Genomic DNA, 22,346 nt, shown 5'->3' with positions numbered 1-22,346 from the left:
CTAAGCATCCCAGAGACAGAGATCATATCTCCTAAAGGCTCGAGGGACAACACCCCAGAATCAGAGCTCAAAACCAGATAATCCAGTTTGAGAAGATAAAATAGTCTCCAAACAGATGACAGATGAGCCTCACAATTCCTGGCGAGTGACAGATAAAGCTGAGACAGGAAAAATCAGAGAAAAACGCATTCTCCAGAGCCCCAAACATGGGAGCAGATGAGAAACAGTAGGAGGAAGAAAAGGGCCATAAATGCCCAAACTTTCTGAACAGATGACCCCCCAACCAGCCCCAAGAAGGGGAAAAAAGAGGCCTAAGACACCTCGACCCTTTAAGGAAGAGTTACTGTCATCAAGGCCTCAAAAAATACATTCAATAAGAATACCATAGAGGATATAAAAATCACCCCAACCTAATACCCCCGATGTCCAAGGAGTAATTTCAACCTCCAGTCCCATTTGGAATGGAGAACCCTAGCTCTGAGGCCAAAGGACCTCCAGAACCCCCATAGTAATCTTTGGCAGGATCCCTTCTTGAACCCGGCCAACAATCAGGAACAGAACAATGAGGACTGAGTACAAACCCTTTGATGCCCCTCCCAAAGGAAGAAGCAAGAACCAGCCTGACGTCTAGGAATGACAGGCATCCTCTACCATGTTTTAGCCCTACAAGGGGCAGAGTCTCAAAAAATCTTTGAAAACTCATGGATGATCCTCTCCACAGAAAACTTTATTAAAGGCGGAAGCTTTATTCAATCTGAAGAGAAACCAGAGTATAACAAACTCCTCATCTGAAATTAAATGACTTGGATATCACAGACTTTTCCACTCAACTGAGTCCTCTGCTCTCTGACATTTCATCCCTCTCTTGTCCAAACCTCATGACTCTACAGTATAATTCAGCACTAAAATCAACACTTAACAAAACTGCACCCTCCACTCTTCTACGTACAACAATCACACAACGGCAACCATGGCACACTAAACAGACCAGATATATTCAGCGATGCTCATGGGCTGCTGAACGGCAGTGGAGGAAATCACGCACCTGTGCTGATTTCCAGCATTATAAATTGACCCTTAAGTCCTACAACTCTGTGCTCAGCCTGGCCAAACAAGTCTATTTCTCCTCCCTTGTGTCATCTTATGCATCCAACCCCAGAAAGCTCTTCTCAACCTTCAACTCCCTTCTACGTCTGCCTGCCCCCCGCCCCCTACCAACCTCACTGCTCAAATTATTGCTGATCACTTCAAAAATAAAATTGACACAATTAGAAAAGAGATCTGCACCTCACACCCCTTAAACCCAGCAATCCTACCCATCCCTTCTATTAACAAAAATCTATGCTACTTCCCTCCTGTAACAGAGGAAGAAGTCTCTGCACTCCTATCCTTGGCTCACCTCACAACCTGCCCACTTGACCCTATTCCTTCATGACTTATTCCCTCTCTCTCTACTACACTAACCCCTACCCTAACTCATCTCTTTAACCAATATCTCACTGCTGGCACATTTCCTGACACATTCAAGCATGCGTCAATCATACCATTCCTAAAAAAGCCCTCGCTTGACCCCTTCTAACTATTGACCGGTCTCCTTGCTTCCCTTTGCTTCAAAATTATACTAGTCTATAATCGACTAACTCAATTTCTTACAACTAACCCCTTACTTGATCCACTACAATCTGGTTTCCGCCCTAAACACTCAACAGAAACTGCTCTTGTTAAAGTAACTATTGACCTGTTATCAGCTAAAGCAAAAGGCCAATACTCCTTACTAATTCTTCTTGATCTGTCCGCAGCTTTTGACACAGTTGACCATCCTCTCCTCCTAAAAATACTACATTAATTTGGCATCCAAGACACAGCCCTCTCCTGGTTTGCAACATATCTGTAAAACCGCTCATTTTCAGTTTCCTTTAACAACATATCTTGTGATCCTATGCCTCTCTCAGTTGGAGTACCGCAAGGCTCTGTCTTGGGCCCCTTGCTTTTCTCTATCTATACATCCTGCCTTGGAAAACTTATAGCCTCCTTTGGATTCCAGTACCACTTGTATGCTGATGATACCCAAATCTATCTTTACTCTCCCGATATCTCTCCCTCTTTACTCAACCAGATTTCTGACTGCCTCTCTGCAATTTCCTTATGGATGTCTTCACACTATCTCCAACTCAAGCTGTCCAAAACTGAGCTGCTTCTTATCCCCCCCTCTTCGAGACATCCAACACCTGACATTTCTCTGACGGTTGGAGACTCTATAACACCTCACCCCAGGTCCGCTGTCTTGGGGTCACACTAGACTCAGAACTCACATTCAACCCACATATACAAGCGCTTACCAAATCCTGCCGTTCACACCTACGCAACATTTCCAGAATTTGTCCCTTCCTTACTCAAAAAAATACAAAAATACTTATTCATTCCCTCATTTTGTCACACATTGATTATTGCAATCTGCTCCTAAATGGCCTTCCAAAACACCACCTCTCCTCCCTCCAATCTATTATGAATGCTTCTGCTTGACTCATCCACCTAAGTCGCTGATCTACATCAGCTGCTCTGCTCTGTCAGTCTCTACACTGGCTCTCCATACACTCCAGAAAACAATTTAAAGTATTAACCCTAACTTACAAAGCACTCAACAGTCTAACTCCCAACTATATTTCCTCTCTCATTGTGAAATATTCCCCACCCCATCCTCTTTGATCAACCTCTGACCTACGTCTCTAGATTCCTGTTATCTCTACGTCCCACTCCCGCCTCCAAGACTTCGCATGTGCTGCTCCTGTCCTCTGAAACTCTCTACTCCACTCCATAAGACTGTCTCCAACCTTATATAGCTTCAGACGCTCCTTAAAAACTCACCTATTCAGAGAGGCTTACCATCTCGCCTCCATCCCTCATCCAAACCAAACTAATACATGTACAGGAAGTGCCTGACTCACTGCTGCAAATACAACCGATGTAACAAGCTACCCCAACCTTATGTTTCTGCACCCTTAACCTATAGACTGTGAGCTCTCCGGAGCAGGGCCCTCTTCCTCCTGTACTAGATTTGTTTAGTTTTGTTATGTTTTGTATTTTATCACAAATCTTTGTCATTGTATACCCCTATCATTGTACCCAGCGCTACGGAATTTGGTGGCGCTTTACAAATAAATGATAATAATAATAATAATCTGAGTAAGCAACTCAGCACCCAACCAAGACAGCCATTTATACCAGCACCACGTGGATGATATAGACCTCAAGGAACAGAAAATAGTGCCCGACCAGGACCAGCCTGCTACATAGGGCACTAAGAGCTGACCCAGGCCACAGAAAAATTGAAACCTCAAAAGGAATCAACAAAAGAACTATAGACATAACAATGTACTAACGCCTTAACATGAGACTACCGCTGAAGTGCCCAAGTGAACACAAAATCGCTAGTATCAAATTCCAGAGAAGAAATGTTTCCCAACGGAAAAATTATAACAGACATGAGCTTCTCAAAAAGAAATAAAATACATCCTAACCGGATCAAAGAAAAAGAGGGCAGCACTCACAGGTGAACGCCCAAGAATAATGGGCACACTAACAGGACCAGCCAGTCAGAGAACCCATTCTCCGGAAGCTAAGAACTGGAATACGATACCCAAAAAAGAAAGAGATTGGAGACGACAAGGAAATTAACTTCATCCCCCCACGTCTAATCCAGCTTGCCATCTGGAACAGAAGACCGAGGATTCCTCAACCCATTAGGATTGGGATCCTCCAGCACCGCCAAAACATGCCGCAGAAGGACACGAAGGCACGCCAGTCTATAACAAAAAGCAAGACTTACCTCCATTGGGGCTACTGATGACCCCGACCTGAGGGTTGGGCCCCTGAAGCTTCAGAGGACACCACTTCCCCAGATGGCTGATCTGACCCAGATGATCTCACACCTGAAAAGCCCTGGTTAACAGGACACGGACAGTATCTCATCAACACCTCCCTCCCAGGAAGTTGTAAAAGCGTCAACACCATAGATATGGCCATGTGGAACCGTGCCGTAACCTCTGGAGGAAACAAGCAGCCTTCCGGAGAAGGGGTAACGGCATTAGAGACACCTGCTTGCGTAGCTAAGGAAGGTTCTAGGGCACAAGCCTCACGGGATGTGGGATACCCAGGGGTGGATGGTTCGGCGGACTCTAAGTTCCCTGTTGCGGGAGAAGAGAGCACTCTAAAGTGGCATTCGGAACATAACGGATGGGCATGGATTACCCGGCCCATCAAAAACTCTTCGCAAGAAGTAGAATCTGAATCAGAGACATCCGTCTCCAAAAAAATCTGAATCCTTCATAACTTGGATAGAATTTTTGGATAGAAGGGGAAAAAAATTAAAAACAGCATCTTAAATCCCCAATTGCTGGGGCACTCACCACCTCCTGTGACCCAGACAACTAGCAAAGCAGACTCTCTCCATCGTCACACGGTCAGGAATATGGAAATGGAGTGCAGAACGTGACCACGACTAGTCACAAGGTACCCCGTGCATGCCAGAGAAAAACACGCCAAGGCCACAAGAGCCGAGCAGCCTGACAAAAAAAAGAAGGCCGTTATGTTCCGATATATCCATGAGACCAGCCGTCACTACACATTAGCAGACAGAATCACATAACAAACATGATTAAAGTCACCCCTGTTCAATAACCCCCCTCAGGAGATATTAACCTTTGATTCCATAAAGATAAAGGAGTCCCACTGAGACCCTGACTTCTTCGTTTACATTACATTCACACATCAAAGTAAAATGAAACAATCTTTCCGGAATGTACGACGTGGAACAGGAACGCGGCCCTTCAAGTTTGACAGATAGTAGCCTCGCTTCTGACATGGACTTGAGTGAAGAAAGCAGGCAGCGAAACTCGTCAACACTGATTGCTAAGCAGAAAAACTCTCCCTGCATCTCTGGACTCTAACATTCATCCATGCTCTCACTGAGAGCCTGACAGGATTACTTAAAACTCCAGTCCCATTTCTAAGAGTACTACCCTTCATAAGAGAATATCTTTAATCTTCCAACACTTCTCTGCCAACTTCCTATGATGAAAGGCAAAGAATGACTGGGGGATGAGGTAAGTGGAGGAGGAATTTAAGCCTTTGGCTGGGGTGTCTTTGCCTCCTCCTGGTGGCCAGGTTCTAAATTCCCAAAAGTAATAAATGCAGCTGTGGACTCTCCCCATTTAAGAAGAAAAATGGGTTTATCGAGGGTGTTTGCACGCGTCAGGCTTACCACAGTTATTACAAGTTGAAAGTAAACGTGATCGCTTCAGCGCAATCTCAATTTACGCTAGAATGATTACTGTATCCTCAGAGCTCTGGTTAACTGTTTCGTGTTACAAAATAGCTGTACAAAACATATCAAAAATACATTACAAATACACTTACACTCATAATAACACACTCTAATAAAAATTATTTTTAAAAAAATTGCACTCAAAAGTTATAAGGACTCAAAGATCTCAGGTGTTAGAAAGTGTTTTAACATTGAGATACATATATATATATATATATATATATATATATATATATATATATATATATATATATATATGTATATATATATAAAGATGTATATGTATGTATATATGTCTATAAATGTGTTTCTATGTATTTATATGTTTACAGTATATTTGTATTTACAGACATTTATACACATATTAACACATAAATAAATTTGTATATACATATAGACATTTATAGAAGTGCATTAGAGCCCTTTGCCATTAAGTAGATGAAAACATGAAAAAGCATATTTATGTAATATTCATATTTAACAAAGATTTTAACCATGTATTTACTGTAAATATTTCACATTCCAATGTGCTGAACATAGAGAAATATGTTCTACGTATTTCTAAATAGATATTCCTATATATATGTGTGTATATCTATGCCTATATATAATCATATTTAACGCAGCTTCAACTCTCGATACCAGAGTTGCTTACGGACGCGGCCAGCCTCAAAAACGTGCTCGTGCACGATTCCCCCATAGGAAACAATGGGGCTGTTTGAGCTGGAAAAAAACCTAACACCTGCAAAAAAGCCGCGTTCAGCTCCTAACGCAGCCCCATTGTTTGCTATGGGGAAACACTTCCTACGTCTGCACCTAACACTCTAACATGTACCCCGAGTCTAAACACCCCTAACCTTACACTTATTAACCCCTATTCTGCCGCCCCCGCTATCGCTGACCCCTGTATTATTTTTAACACCTAATCTGCCGCTCCGTAAACCGCCGCTACTTACATTATCCCTATGTACCCCTAATCTGCTGCCCCTAACACCGCCGACCCCTATATTATATTTATTAAGCCCTAATCTGACGCCCACAACGTCAACTCCACCTGCCTACACTTATTAACCCCTAATCTGCCGAGCGGACCGCACCGCTATTATAATAAAGTTATTAACCCCTAATCCGCCTCACTAACCCTATAATAAATAGTATTAACCCCTAATCTGCCCTCCCTAACATCGCCGACACCTAACTTCAATTATTAACCCCTAATCTGCCGACCGGAGCTCACCGCTATTCTAATAAATGTATTAACCCCTAAAGCTAAGTCTAACCCTAACACTAACACCCCCCTAAGTTAAATATAATTTAAATCTAATGAAATTAATTAACTCTTCTTAAATAAATTATTCCTATTTAAAGCTAAATACTTTCCTGTAAAATAAATCCTAATATAGCTACAATATAAATTAAAATTATATTATAGCTATTTTAGGATTAATATTTATTTTACAGGTAACTTTGTATTTATTTTAACCAGGTACTATAGCTATTAAATAGTTAAGAACTATTTAATAGCTAAAATAGTTTAAATAATTACAAAATTACCTGTAAAATAAATCCTAACCTAAGTTACAATTAAACCTAACACTACACTATCAATAAATTAATTAAATAAAATACCTACAATTATCTACAATTAAACCTAACACTACACTATCAATAAATTAATTAAATACAATACCTACAAATAAATACAATTAAATAAACAAACTAAAGTACAAAAAATAAAAAAGAACTAAGTTACAAAAAATAAAAAAATATTTACAAACATAAGAAAAATATTACAACAATTTTAAACTAATTACACCTACTCTAAGCCCCCTAATAAAATAACAAAGCCCCCCAAAATAAAAAAATGCCCTACCCTATTCTAAATTACTAAAGTTCAAAGCTCTTTTACCTTACCAGCCCTGAACGGGGCCCTTTGCGGGGCATGCCCCAAGAAGTTCAGCTCTTTTGCCTGTAAAAAAAAACATACAATACCCCCCCCCAACATTACAACCCACCACCCACATACCCCTAATCTAACCCAAACCCCCCTTAAATAAACCTAACACTAAGCCCCTGAAGATCTTCCTACCTTATCTTCACCATACCAGGTTCACCGATCCGTCCTGAAGAGCTCCTCCGATGTCCTGATCCAAGCCCAAGCGGGGGGCTGAAGAGGTCCATGATCTGGCTGAAGTCTTTATCCAAGTGGGAGCTGAAGAGGTCCATGATCCGGATGAAATCTTCATCCAAGCGGGAGCTGAAGAGGTCCATGATCCGGATGAAGTCTTCATCCAAGCGGGAGCTGAAGAGGTCCATGATCCGGATGAAGTCTTCTATCAACGGCATCTTCAATCTTCTTTCTTCGGGAGCCATCATCTTCCATCCGACGCGGAACATCCTCTTCTCCTGATCGGAACAGCCAATAGAATGCGAGCTCAATCTGATTGGCTGATCGAATCAGCCAATCGGATTGAACTTGATTCTGATTGGCTGATTCCATCAGCCAATCAGAATATTCCTACCTTAATTCCGATTGGCTGATAGAATCCTATCAGCCAATCGGAATTCGAGGGACGCCATCTTGGATGATGTCCCTTAAAGGAACCGTCATTCCCCGTCGGGGAAGGTGGATGTTCCGCGTTAGCGGTCTGAAGATCCGGAAGAAAGAAGATGCCGCTTGGAGGAAGACATCGCCCGGATGGAGGACCTTTTCTTTGCCGCTTCGATCAAGACTTCGCCCGGATGGAGGACCACATCGCCCGGATTGGATGAAGCCAAAGGAACCGTCATTCGGCTAGTAGGCGTCGGGAGAAGAGGATGTTCCGCCTCGGATGGAAGATGATGGCTCCCGAAGAAAGAAGATTGAAGATGCCGTTGATAGAAGACTTCATGCAGATCATGGACCTCTTCAGCTCCCGCTTGGATGAAGACTTCATCCGGATCATGGACCTCTTCAGCTCCCGCTTGGATAAAGACTTCAGCCGGATCATGGGCCTCTTCAGCCCCCCGCTTGGGCTTGGATCAGGACATCGGAGGAGCTCTTCAGGATGGATCGGTGAACCTGGTATGGTGAAGATAAGGTAGGAAGATCTTCAGGGGCTTAGTGTTAGGTTTATTTAAGGGGGGTTTGGGTTAGATTAGGGGTATGTGGGTGGTGGGTTGTAATGTTGGGGGGGGGTATTGTATGTTTTTTTTTGCAGGCAAAAGAGCTGAACTTCTTGGGGCATGCCCCGCAAAGGGCCCTGTTCAGGGCTGGTAAGGTAAAAGAGCTTTGAACTTAGTAATTTAGAATAGGGTAGGGCATTTTTTTTATTTTGGGGGGCTTTGTTATTTTATTAGGGGGCTTAGAGTAGGTGTAATTAGTTTAAAATTGTTGTAATATTTTTCTTATGTTTGTAAATATTTTTTTATTTTTTGTAACTTAGTTATTTTTTATTTTTTGTACTTTAGTTAGTTTATTTCATTGTAGTTATTTGTAGGAATTGTATTTAATTTATTTATTGATAGTGTAGTGTTAGGTTTAATTGTAGGTAATTGTAGATATGTTATTTATTTTATTTATTGATAGTGTAGTGTTAGGTTTAATTGTAGATAATTGTAAATAGTTTATTTAATTAATTTATTGATAGTGTAGTGTTAGGTTTAATTGTAACTTAGGTTAGGATTTATTTTACAGGTAAATTTGTAATTATTTTAACTATTTTAGCTATTAAATAGTTCTTAACTATTTAATAGCTATTGTACCTGGTTAAAATAAATACAAAGTTACCTGTAAAATAAATATAAATCCTAAAATAGCTATAATATAATTATAATTTATATTGTAGCTATATTAGGGTTTATTTTACAGGTAAGTATTTAGCTTTAAATAGGAATAATTTATTTAATAAGAGTTAATTTATTTCGTTAGATAAAAATTATATTTAACTTAGGGGGGTGTTAGTGTTAGGGTTAGACAGCTTTAGGGTTTAATACATTTATTAGAATAGCGGTGAGCTCCAGTCGGCAGATTAGGGGTTAATAATTGAAGTTAGGTGTCGGCGATGTTAGGGAGGGCAGGTTAGGGGTTAATACTATTTATTATAGGGTTAGTGAGGCGGATTAGGGGTTATTAACTTTATTATAGTAGCGCTCAGGTCGGCTCGGCAGATTAGGGGTTAATAAATGTAGGCAGGTGGAGGCGACGTTGATGGGGCAGATTAGGGGTTAATAAATATAATATAGGGGTCGGCGGTGTTAGGGGCAGCAGATTAGGGGTACATAGCTATAAAGGGGGAGTGAATCAGGAGCGCTACAGCTAAAGGTGCTAAGAAATAAGACTATGAATACTATACTTAAAAGTATGACAAGGACAATATCGTATCTAAAATATGACACAATTTAATTGCACAAACGGTAATAACAGATAAAAGATAGATAAAAACGGACGTCTCCGTAAGTGAAACTTCTTAAGTTGCCGCCATATAAATGTTGCAATGGCAAAAAGAGATTGTGGTGTAAGTATAAACAGTCCAGTGTACACTTTCAGTATTTATATTACGTGTTGGTTTGCTAGCAAACAAGGGCTTACCCCAAACTTTCCACTCGATGTTCTCTGTGGGTTAGTTACAGCCGTATGCGTGATGACGTCACTTATGTGGGCGCTGTCCCAAACGAGCTCTCTGATTGGTCCAAATTCGGAACCAGCCAACAGAGGTAGTGGTGACTCTTTTATCTAGAGTATAGCGATCATCCGATGACAGATACCTGCTCTTAGTGCTAGGTAGCACACAAGGTACAAAAATGAATGGTGTAAGTAAACTTGATTATCCGATAAGGAGTTCAGAGAGTTAGTTGCACAGTCTTTCCAATAGCTAATTATATTAGCGTAATTGCACAATCCTCATGAACACTGTGGTAGCTCCAGCTACATATAGTGAATCTCAGTAGTTGTTGCAGCACATCAACGCGTTTCTCCCTCTACAGGGCTTTCTCAAGATGAATGATCTGCAACAGGTGTATCTTCATTTAAAGGTGTAGCTTGCTTCTCATTGGTTATAAAACACCTGGGAGTGTTACCTAAGGCGGTCTTGATATTTTAAGATGGTATTGACAAGCAACCAGATAGCTACTTCACATTAATATAACAAAGGTGATCCCTATCAGTAAATTTCACAGAGTTCCCTTAAAAGTGATCGTTATAGTAAATATTGTGTCTTTTAGACAATGTCTCAATCATTTCTGTTAAAATATATACTAAAAGCATTTCTTAAAAACATTTATTAAAAACATTTATTAAAAACAATGAGTACTTAGAATATAGTTAGAAGATAGTTACATTGTGGGTCTAAATCGGTACTATCTGTATCAAATAATAAAGTGCAAAAATGTGCATTACATATCTATTATTAATCCAATAGAAATGGGGAAATGTGTAGTTCAGAATTTAGACCAGCCGGGAACAGAGTATTATGTCTATAAATCAATTCTGCCTCTTTTATTTTCAGAATTTTTTCTAAATTCCCCCCCCCCTCCAATTCTGCTTAACTTGTAGTATGCCCCAATACTTTAAATCTTTAGTATTGCCCTTGTGTACAGATTTAAAGTGCCTATATAGATTAGTGTCTATCACTCCCTTCTCAATACATAATAGATGTTCTCTTATCCTATCTTTGATCATACGCTTAGTCTCCCCAAAATAAAACAAGTTGCATGTGCATTTAAGAATATAGATTACCCCCTTTGTGGTGCATCTAATGCATTCTTTAATAGAGATTTCTTCTCCTGAATTTGGAATAGTGATAGCTTTCCTTTTGTCACTATGTGTGCAGGCCTTGCATGAATAGCAAGGGAAGAAACCTGATATTTTTCCCCCTTGTAAATCTTTTTGTATAAAATTTGTTTTCTGATTTATCTTACGTGAACTAGGCGCAAGTATTGTTTTAAAGTTTTTTGTCTTTTTAAAAATTAGTCTGGGTTTATGAGGGAGTGCATCTCCTAATATTGGGTCAGCTTTTAGGATGGCCCAGTGTTTATTTAGAATTCTTCTCATGATGCCATGATCTACATTGTATTCTGTTATAAATGGGACGTCAAATCTGAATTCTCTTTGGTTGTCTTTTGTTTATATGTGAGGAGGCTCTTTCTGTCAGTATTCCTTGCTCTTGTTACAGCCCTGTTGACAACTTCCTCATCATATCCCTTATCTCTGAATTTTTCAATTAAGGACTCTATTTGGTATTCAAAGTCTGAGATTCTGGAGCAATTTTTTCTCACTCTCAGACTTTGGCCCACAGGGATGTTGTCCTTCCATTGCTGGAGATGACAACTTTTGGAATGAATAAAGCTGTTGGAGTTGACCTCTTTAAAATGTGTTCTTGTTTCTATATTTTGGTTAATGGCCATAATTTCTAAATCTAGAAAGACAGCCTTATCTTTGCTATGATTAAAGGTGAATATGAGACCTTTATCATTAGAGTTCATATCCGAAATTTTTTTAGTAGATTTGATTCAGACCCTCTCCATATCAACAAGACGTCATCTATGTACCGTCTATAGAGCACGAGGTCCGCGCCATAGTTACCCGATTGGAAGAAGGACTCCTCCCAGTTGCCAACAAATAAGTTGGCGTAACTTGACGCGAACCTCGTGCCCATAGCCGTACCCTCTATTTGTAAGTAGAATTTATTATTATACATGAAGTAATTATTCTTCAATATAAACAAAATACTTTTTAATAAGAATTCTTTTTGTTCTGGTCTCATCTCTGAATCATTATCTAAATATTTTTTAATAGCTGAAATCCCTTTGTCATGGTCAATTACTGTATAAAGAGAAGTAATATCTCCAGTCACTAGGATGAAATCATCCTCCCAAACAATTTGTTCCAGAATATTTAGGACCTGGGTGGAATCCCTCAAATATGAGTCCAAATTCCTTACATACTTTTGCAGGAAAGTGTCCACATATTGTGAGAGATTGGAGGATAATGCCCCTATGCCCGAAATAATCGGTCTCCCTGGTGGTTGAGTGAGGTTCTTATGTATTTTCGGAAGGAAGTAGAACACCGGGACCCTAGGATGAGTGGGGTCCAGGTATTCCACCTCCCTCTCAATTAAAATCCCTAAATCTCTACCTTCTCTTATAAGCCTTTTTAAGAGAGCAGCAAACTTGTTTGTAAAGTTTAGATCAATTTTTTTTATAAGTTTTATTATCATTCAATAGTCTTAAAGACTCTGTATCATAATAACTTGTATCCATAACCACAATCCCGCCGCCCTTATCGGCGGGCTTGATGGTTATCTTATGGGTTTTTTTCAAATTATCCAGAATGAGGGTCTCTTTTTTAGTCATGTTAGTTTTCATAAATTTTGATGGTTTACTACTCTTTAGATCTTTTAAAACCATTTGTTCAAAAGTTTCAAGGTGAGTTCCCTTAGCGGAGACAGGATTAAATGTCGATTTGGGTTTTAAGCTGGTATGAATAAAATTATCTTCTTTTATTTTATCTTTAGTCGTAGACATTCTCTCAAGGGGGCTTTTCATGAAAAATCTTTTGAGGGTGAGGTTCCTAATAAATTTCTTTATATGGATATGTGTATTGAATTTGTTTAGTCTAACACTCGGGGCAAAAGAGAGGCCATAGCTTAAAATCTTTGTTTCCTCATCCTGTAGTGTGGTATTACTCATATTGAAAACTCCATTTATCTTTATCTCCCTCTGTTTGCTTCTTGTGCTGATCCCACTCCCTCTTGTTCCTCTAGATGTCTTTTTTTTTGTTGTTTTTTTTTTTGTTTTTTTTTTGTTTTGTTGTTGTGGATATTGTCCCCATACACTTGTCTGGTTGTTTCCCAGAAGATCTTTTGAGGTGCCCTCCCTTGGAGGGCTGTTCACTAAAAAAGGAGTATCAGCTTCCCTATGTCTGGTTCTCTCTGTTACATGAGCCAGGGGTGAGAATCTATTTCTTATAGGTGTCTCCCATCTCTCTTTCTTATCCCAAATGGGTTTATTTGTACGGGAAGGTGCCTCTCTGTCTGGATAATGAGTATAATCATTATATCTGCCTTCAGTGTGATAATTATTTCTATTATCATATGTGTTGTAGTTCCTATAATTATAGTACTTATCATTATATACTCTATTATGATATGAGTAATTCGGTCTCCATGGTCTATTAGGATCTCTATTTGAATCTCTATTGTCTCTCTCTCTATAATCATAGGTGTTAGGTCTGAATGAATTGTAATTCCTTTTTTCTTTCTTTTTATTATGGTTAACTATTGTCCAATTTTCCTTAGGGGTATTAGACTCCCTCAAATTAGTATCACTATTGGTATTTAAATCTGTTTTTTTAGTATCTCTCTCTAATTTCTTCCACTTGGTTTTCAAAATATCCTTATTTAAAGTATTTAATCTTTCAATCATGTCTTTTTGTTTTTCTTTAAAAGATAGGGATTTCTTATCTATAAGTTTATCTTTAATTTCTAATATTTCTTTTTCTAGATCTACTAGAGTATCCTTCCTAGATCTTTTTAGGATCTCCATTAAATCAACTGAAGCTTTAGATAGTACTTCTTCCCATTCTCTTTGGAAAAAAAAACAAAAAAACAAAAAAAGACCTCTAGAGGAACAAGAGGGAATGGGATCAGCACAAGAAGCAAAAAGAGGGAGATAAAGATAAATGGAGTTTTCAATATCAGTAATACCACACTACAGGATGAGGAAACAAAGATTTTAAGCTATGGCCTCTCTTTTGCCCCGAGTGTTAGACTAAACAAATTCAATACACATATCCATATAAAGAAATTTATTAGGAACCTCACCCTCAAAAGATTTTTCATGAAAAGCCCCCTTGAGAGAATGTCTACGACTAAAGATAAAATAAAAGAAGATAATTTTATTCATACCAGCTTAAAACCCAAATCGACATTTAATCCTGTCTCCGCTAAGGGAACTCACCTTGAAACTTTTGAACAAATGGTTTTAAAAGATCTAAAGAGTAGTAAACCATCAAAATTTATGAAAACTAACATGACTAAAAAAGAGACCCTCATTCTGGATAATTTGAAAAAGAACCATAAGATAACCATCAAGCCCGCCGATAAGGGCGGCAGGATTGTGGTTATGGATACAAGTTATTATGATACAGAGTCTTTAAGACTATTGAATGATAATAAAACTTATAAAAAACTTGATCTAAACCCTACGAACAAGTTTGCTGCTCTCTTAAAAAGGCTTATAAGAGAAGGTAGAGATTTAGGGATTTTAAATGAGAGGGAGGTGGAATACCTGGACCCCACTCATCCTAGGGTCCCGGTGTTCTACTTCCTTCCGAAAATACATAAGAACCTCACTCAACCACCAGGGAGACCGATTATTTCGGGCATAGGGGCATTATCCTCCAATCTCTCACAATATGTGGACACTTTCCTGCAAAAGTATGTAAGGAATTTGGACTCATATTTGAGGGATTCCACCCAGGTCCTAAATATTCTGGAACAAATTGTTTGGGAGGATGATTTCATCCTAGTGACTGGAGATATTACTTCTCTTTATACAGTAATTGACCATGACAAAGGGATTTCAGCTATTAAAAAATATTTAGATAATGATTCAGAGATGAGACCAGAACAAAAAGAATTCTTATTAAAAAGTATTTTGTTTATATTGAAGAATAATTACTTCATGAATAATAATAAATTCTACTTACAAATAGAGGGTACGGCTATGGGCACGAGGTTCGCGCCAAGTTACGCCAACTTATTTGTTGGCAACTGGGAGTAGTCCTTCTTCCAATCGGGTAACTATGTCGCGGACCTCGTGCTCTATAGACGGTACATAGATGACGTCTTGTTGATATGGAGAGGGTCTGAATCAAATCTACTAAAATTGTTTTCGGATATGAACTCCAATGATAAAGGTCTCATATTCACCTTTAATCATAGCAAAGATAAGGCTGTCTTTCTAGATTTAGAAATTATGGCCATTAACCAAAATATAGAAACAAGAACACATTTTAAAGAGGTCAACTCCAACAGCTTTATTCATTCCAAAAGTTGTCATCTCCAGCAATGGAAGGACAACATCCCTGTGGGCCAAAGTCTGAGAGTGAGAAAAAATTGCTCCAGAATCTCAGACTTTGAATACCAAATAGAGTCCTTAATTGAAAAATTCAGAGATAAGGGATATGATGAGGAAGTTGTCAACAGGGCTGTAACAAGAGCAAGGAATACTGACAGAAAGAGCCTCCTCACATATAAACAAAAGACAACCAAAGAGAATTCAGATTTAATTGACGTCCCATTTATAACAGAATACAATGTAGATCATGGCATCATGAGAAGAATTCTAAATAAACACTGGGCCATCCTAAAAGCTGACCCAATATTAGGAGATGCACTCCCTCATAAACTCAGACTAATTTTTAAAAAGACAAAAAACTTTAAAACAATACTTGCGCCTAGTTCACGTAAGATAAATCAGAAAACAAATTTTATACAAAAAGATTTACAAGGGGGAAAAATATCAGGTTTCTTCCCTTGCTATTCATGCAAGGCCTGCACACATAGTGACAAAAGGAAAGCTATCACTATTCCAAATTCAGGAGAAGAAATCTCTATTAAAGAATGCATTAGATGCACCACAAAGGGGGTAATCTATATTCTTAAATGCACATGCAACTTGTTTTATTTTGGGGAGACTAAGCGTATGATCAAAGATAGGATAAGAGAACATCTATTATGTATTGAGAAGGGAGTGATAGACACTAATCTATATAGGCACTTTAAATCTGTACACAAGGGCAATACTAAAGATTTAAAGTATTGGGGCATACTACAAGTTAAGCAGAATTGGAGGGGGGGGAATTTAGAAAAATTTCTGAAAATAAAAGAGGCAGAATTGATTTATAGACATAATACTCTGTTCCCGGCTGGTCTAAATTCTGAACTACACATTTCCCCATTTCTATTGGATTAATAATAGATATGTAATGCACGTTTTTGCACTTTATTATTTGATACAGATGGTACCGATTTAGACCCACAATGTAACTATCTTCTAACTATATTCTAAGTACTCATTGTTTTTAATAAATGTTTTTAATAAATGTTTTTAAGAAATGCTTTTAGTATATATTTTAACAGAAATGATTGAGACATTGTCTAAAAGACACAATATTTACTATAACGATCACTTTTAAGGGAACTCTGTGAAATTTACTGATAGGGATCACCTTTGTTATATTAATGTGAAGTAGCTATCTGGTTGCTTGTCAATACCATCTTAAAATATCAAGACCGCCTTAGGTAACACTCCCAGGTGTTTTATAACCAATGAGAAGCAAGCTACACCTTTAAATGAAGATACACCTGTTGCAGATCATTCATCTTGAGAAAGCCCTGTAGAGGGAGAAACGCGTTGATGTGCTGCAACAACTACTGAGATTCACTATATGTAGCTGGAGCTACCACAGTGTTCATGAGGATTGTGCAATTAGGCTAATATAATTAGCTATTAGAAAGACTGTGCAACTAACTCTCTGAACTCCTTATCGGATAATCAAGTTTACTTACACCATTCATTTTTGTACCTTGCGTGCTACCTAGCACTAAGAGCAGGTACTTGTCATCGGATGATCGCTATACTCTAGATAAAAGAGTCACCACTACCGCTGTTGGCTGGTTCCGAATTTGGACCAATCAGAGAGCTCGTTTGGGACAGCGCCCACATAAGTGACGTCATCACGCATACGGCTGTAACTAACCCACAGAGAACATCGAGTGGAAAGTCTGGGGTAAGCCCTTGTTTGCTAGCAAACCAACACGTAATATAAATACTGAAAGTGTACACTGGACTGTTTATACTTACATCACGAACTCTTTTTGCCATTGCAACATTTATATGGCGGCAACTTAAGAAGTTTCACTTACGGAGACGTCCGTTTTTATCTATCTTTTATCTGTTATTACCGTTTATCTGCAATTAAATTGTGTCATATTTTAGATACGATATTGTCCTTGTCATACTTTTAAGTATAGTATTCATAGTCTTATTTCTTAGCACCTTTAGCTGTAGCGCTCCTGATTCACTCCCCCTTTTTAGCTATCTTATTTACCTATTTTGGGAACACATAGGTATTCTCAGGAGTTTGGTGTTGTCCACCCTGCGCTCACTGGTCTAACATCTTCTGTACATAGCTATAATGTAGGTGGCGTCTCTTTGCGGTCGGCAGATTAGGGGTTAATTATTGTAGGTAGCTGGCTGCGATGTTGTGGGGGGCAGATTAGGGGTTAATAAATATAATATAGGGGTCGGCGGTGTTAGGGGCAGCAGATTAGGGGTACATAAGGATAACGTAGGTGGCGGTCGGCAGATTAGGGGTTAAAAAAATTTAATCGAGTGGCGGCGATGTGGGGGGGCCTCTGTTTAGGGGTACATAGGTAGTTTATGGGTGTTAGTGTACTTTAGAGCACAGTACTTAAGAGCTTTATAAACCGGCGTTAGCCCAGAAAGCTCTTAACTACTGACTTCTTTCTGCGGCTGGAGTTTTGTCGTTAGAATTCTAACGCTCACTTCAGACACGACTCTTAATACCGGAGTTAGAAAGATCCCATTGAAAAGATAGGATACCCAATTGATGTAAGGGGATCTGCGGTATGGAAAAGTCGCGGCTGAAAAGTGAGCGTTAGACCCTTTTTTGAATTACTCCAATTACCGGCGGTAGCCTAAAACCAGCGTTAGGAGCCTCTAACTCTGGTTTTCACGGCTACCGCCAAACTCCAAATCTAGGCCTAAGTTCAGCTTTTGAGCTTGAAGGGTTAGTTTGTGAGTGAAAAAAGTTTACTTTAAACTCATAATACAAGTGCAACCTTGACAAGCGCAAAAAGCTTACTTCTAGCACAATTAAAGCTAGAGCGGGAGCATTAATTAGCGCTCCACTTGTAATCTGGACATTAGACTTTATTAAAACCACTGGTACTATTTCTCTCTTAAAGGAACATTAAAGTCAAAATTAAACTTTTATTGGCTATAGCATGACATTTTAAACAAATTCACACTTTAGTTTTATTATCACTATTGTTTAGTTCTCTTGGTATCCTTTGTTCAAGAATAATCCTAGGTGAGGTCAGGAGTGTGCATGTGTCTTAAGCCATCTGGCAGCAGTGTTTGCAACAATGTTTATAGCAATGTTATACACAGTCACAAACACTGATGCTTTAGACTGCTAAACACAGGTGTGCACTTTTAAGCTCTACTTTTCAGCCTACCTAGGTTTAGTTTTCAACAACAAATACCAAAAGAGCAAAGTCAATTTGATAATAAAAGTAAATTGGAAAGTTTTTCAAAATTGAATGCTTTATCTGAATCATGGAAGCTTAAATTTAACTTTACTTGTCCCTCTAATAAAGTGATGAAATACAAAAACTATAGTCAATGCTGGCAGGACTAAATAGTTCCTTTAGCACTCAATCAGCTATAGCTCTGGTGTAAAAAGACCTTAAAAATATCTTTTAACTAACCTCATCTGCACACACGCCTCACCCTACAAAAAACAAATAAAGACACCATTGAAGGTGTTTTTTTTTTAAATACTTGTTCAACTTATCTCCAAGTAGTCAGTTGTATACAGTTTCATGGAAGTATTTTACATTCATAAGAATCTTCTAATTCATTTACTTATTAATTAATAGATGAATCATTTCCAGTTTTCAAACCCCTCAAGCTTTTCACCAGAGGCATTTTTAGAAATAAACTAATATAAATCACAAACCATCTTTGAATGTGGGCTAAGAATTCTAATTAATAAAAAAGAATTTGTAAGGCTAAAACTATGTACTGTAGGTTTCAGAAAATTTGTTCATGCTGAAAGAGTAACTTTCTAAAAGATTCTTTCATTATGGCTTTTGAAATGTATGACTTGAATTGAGACGTATACTCGTACTAATTTGGCATATTATTTATATATATATATATATATATATATATATATATATATATATATATATATATATATATATATATATATACAGTTATATATATATATATACACCCCTCACATTTTTGTAAATATTTTATTATATCTTTTCATGTGACAACACTGAAGAAATGACACTGAAACTTTGCTACAATGTAAAGTAGTGAGTGTACAACCTGTATAACAGTGTAAATTTGCTGTCCCCTAAGAATAACTCAACACACATCCATTAATGTCTAAACCGTTGGCAACAAAAGTGAGTACACCCCTAAGTGGAAATGTCCAAATTGGGCCCAAAGTGTCAATATTTTGTGTGGCCACCATTATTTTCTAGCACTGCCACAACCCTCTTGGGCATGGAGTTCACCAGAGCTTCACAGGTTGCCAATGGAGTCCTCTTCCCCTCCTCCATGATGACATAACAGAGCTGGTGGTTGCGCTCCCCCCACATTCTGTTTCAGGATGCCCCACAGATGCTTAATAGGGCTTATGTCTGGAGACATGCTTGGTCAGTCCATCACCTTTACCCTGAGCTTCTTTAGCAAGGCAGTGGTTGTCTTGGAGGTGTGTTTGGAGTCATTATCATGTTGGAATACTGCCCTGGGGCCTAGTCTCCGAAGGGAAGGGATCATGCTCTGCTTCAGTATGTCACAGTACATGTTGGCATACATGGTTCCCCCAATAACCTAAAGCTCCCCAGTGCCGGCAGCACTCATGCAGGCCCAGACCATGACACTCCCACCACCATGCTTGACTGTAGGCAAGACATACTTGTCTTTGTACTCCTCACCTGGTTGCCGCCACACACACTTGACACCATCTGAACCAAATAAGTTTATCTTGGTCTCATCAGACCACAGGACATGGTTCCAGTAATCCATGTCCTTAGTCTGCGTGTCTTCAGCAAACTGTGCAGGTTTTCTTGTGCCACTTTAGAAGAGGCTTCCTTCTGGAACCACATCCATGCAGACCAATTTGATGCAGTGTGCGGAGTATGGTCTGAGCACTGACAGGCTGACCCCCCCTTCAACCTCTGCAGCAATGCTGGCAGCACTAATACGTCTATTTCCACAAGACAACCTCTGGATATGACGCTGAACACGTGCACTCAACTTCTTTGGTCAAACATGGCAAGGCCTGCTCTGAGTGGAACCTGTCCTGTGAAACCGCTGTATGGTCTTGCCCACCATGCTGCAGCTCAGTTTCAGGGTCTTGGCAATCTTCTTATAGCCTAAGCCATCTTAGAGCAACAATTCTTTTTTTTTCAGATCCTCAGAGAGTTCATTGCCATGAGGTGCCATGTTGCATTCCAGTGACCAGTATGAGAGAGTGTGGAAGTGATAAAACGAAATTTAACACATTTGCTCCCCATTCACACCTGAGACCTTGTAACACTAACGAGTCACATGACACCTTGAGGGAAAATGGCTAATTGGGCAATTTTGACATTTCTATTTAAGGGTTTACTCACTTTTGTCTCCAATGGTTTAGACATTAATGGCTGTGTGTTGAGTTATTTTGAGGGGACAGCAAATTTACACTGTTATACAGGCTGTACACCTACTACTTTTCATTGTAGCAAAGTGTCATTTTTTCGTGTTGTCACATGAAAAGGTATAATAAAATATTTACAAAAATGTGAATGGTGTACTCATTTTTGTGAGATACTGTATATATATATATATATATATATAAAATATATAGTGTATATATATATAGATAGATAGATAGATAGATAGATAGATAGATAGATAGATAGATAGATGTGTGTGCGTATGTATATATATCATATATATATACATTTTTTATTATTATTAAATCAGTCTTCTCTGCCTGCATCTTTGGTTTGTTTGTGGTGTCCTACAATGTAAATGATAGTCTGTATTTTTTAAAATATCAACTATTACCCTTCTGATTAAAGTATTTTAATATCTGATTAAAGTTTTGATATTGCAGAACTTCTGATTAAAGTATTGTGCAATCTTTCTGATGCCACTATATGTACAAAATTATTTCAAATTATATAAAACTACCATAAGGTTGCATGTATAATATGTATTATTGTATTGTATGACATACAAATATTGTCTAAATGACACATGAAATTGTTGCCTACCCTTGATCCAATCCCTTCTCCAAGGTGTGTCATTTTATAGACGCAAATATACAAATATTCTGAATTTCAAACCTTTTCCAGTCTCAAGCAGTTTTGATAAAGGGTATTGTACCTGTATTATTATTTTTTAATGTTTGTGTCCAAGAAAATACTTTTTTATGCCAATGAAAGTGTGTTCTTACCCAGTAGCGTTGTTCTTATTAGCTAGGGTCATCTGCCACTTGAGTTAGATGTGAGCATTGGTGTACTTTTTGAATATTTTAAAAAGTACTCTATCCTATGAATAATTTTTTTAAAAAAAAGTTTAATATCCCATAATATAGACACAGATCAATGCTGATTTATCACTTATAAATTGTATTCAGTATTTCTTTCTAAATTAAATTTGTTCTTGTGATTCAAAAAAAGATATTTTGCATACTTGTAATCACTTGCTATCTAGACTTCAATAAACACAATAAGGCTTAGATCCCATGCAAATTACTAAAATAGAGCACCATTTTAGTAACCAGTTCATACTTGGGCTTGCTACCTGTGGCTCACTAAAGGGTAGTGGCTGTGTCAGCTTGCCACTACAAAAATAACAGAGAACTATTAAAAGCAGTACATGAATGTATAACATTTAAATCAAACTAGTGTTAGAGTTCTTTGCATTGGATTCACTTTTCCTGCAGAATAATTGATGGGTTTTATATTTGTAAATGTTGTATTTTGAGACACTTGGCTAACTGATGGACTTTTTGAATACACTGGTATATAAAAAAGCTCTTCAAATATGCCCAAGGAACAGTAAAGGGGGACATTTTTGTATGAAGCAAGGAATATGAATCAAAGTGTGTTTAGTTATATTTGTGTTCCTAACTGCACTGCTATACATAAAAATATGAATTCTAAAATGATTCACTCATTTCATTCTCTACAATAGAAGACTGAATTACATGAGAATTGAATTA

The 22,346-nt window shown here is 38.3% G+C and overlaps 1 non-coding gene across 1 annotated transcript; it reads right to left on the bottom strand.

Moving 5' to 3' along the window:
• Positions 1-660: 660 nt before the first annotated feature.
• Positions 661-774, bottom strand: LOC128646347 (U5 spliceosomal RNA). The gene has a single exon (XR_008400291.1). It is a non-coding gene; the product is annotated as a U5 spliceosomal RNA (small nuclear RNA).
• Positions 775-22,346: the final 21,572 nt, after the last annotated feature.

Source organism: Bombina bombina, chromosome 1, assembly GCF_027579735.1.
Source record: "Bombina bombina isolate aBomBom1 chromosome 1, aBomBom1.pri, whole genome shotgun sequence".
NCBI classification, from domain to species: Eukaryota; Metazoa; Chordata; class Amphibia; order Anura; family Bombinatoridae; genus Bombina; species Bombina bombina.
This window is presented reverse-complemented; position numbering and strand designations above follow the sequence as displayed.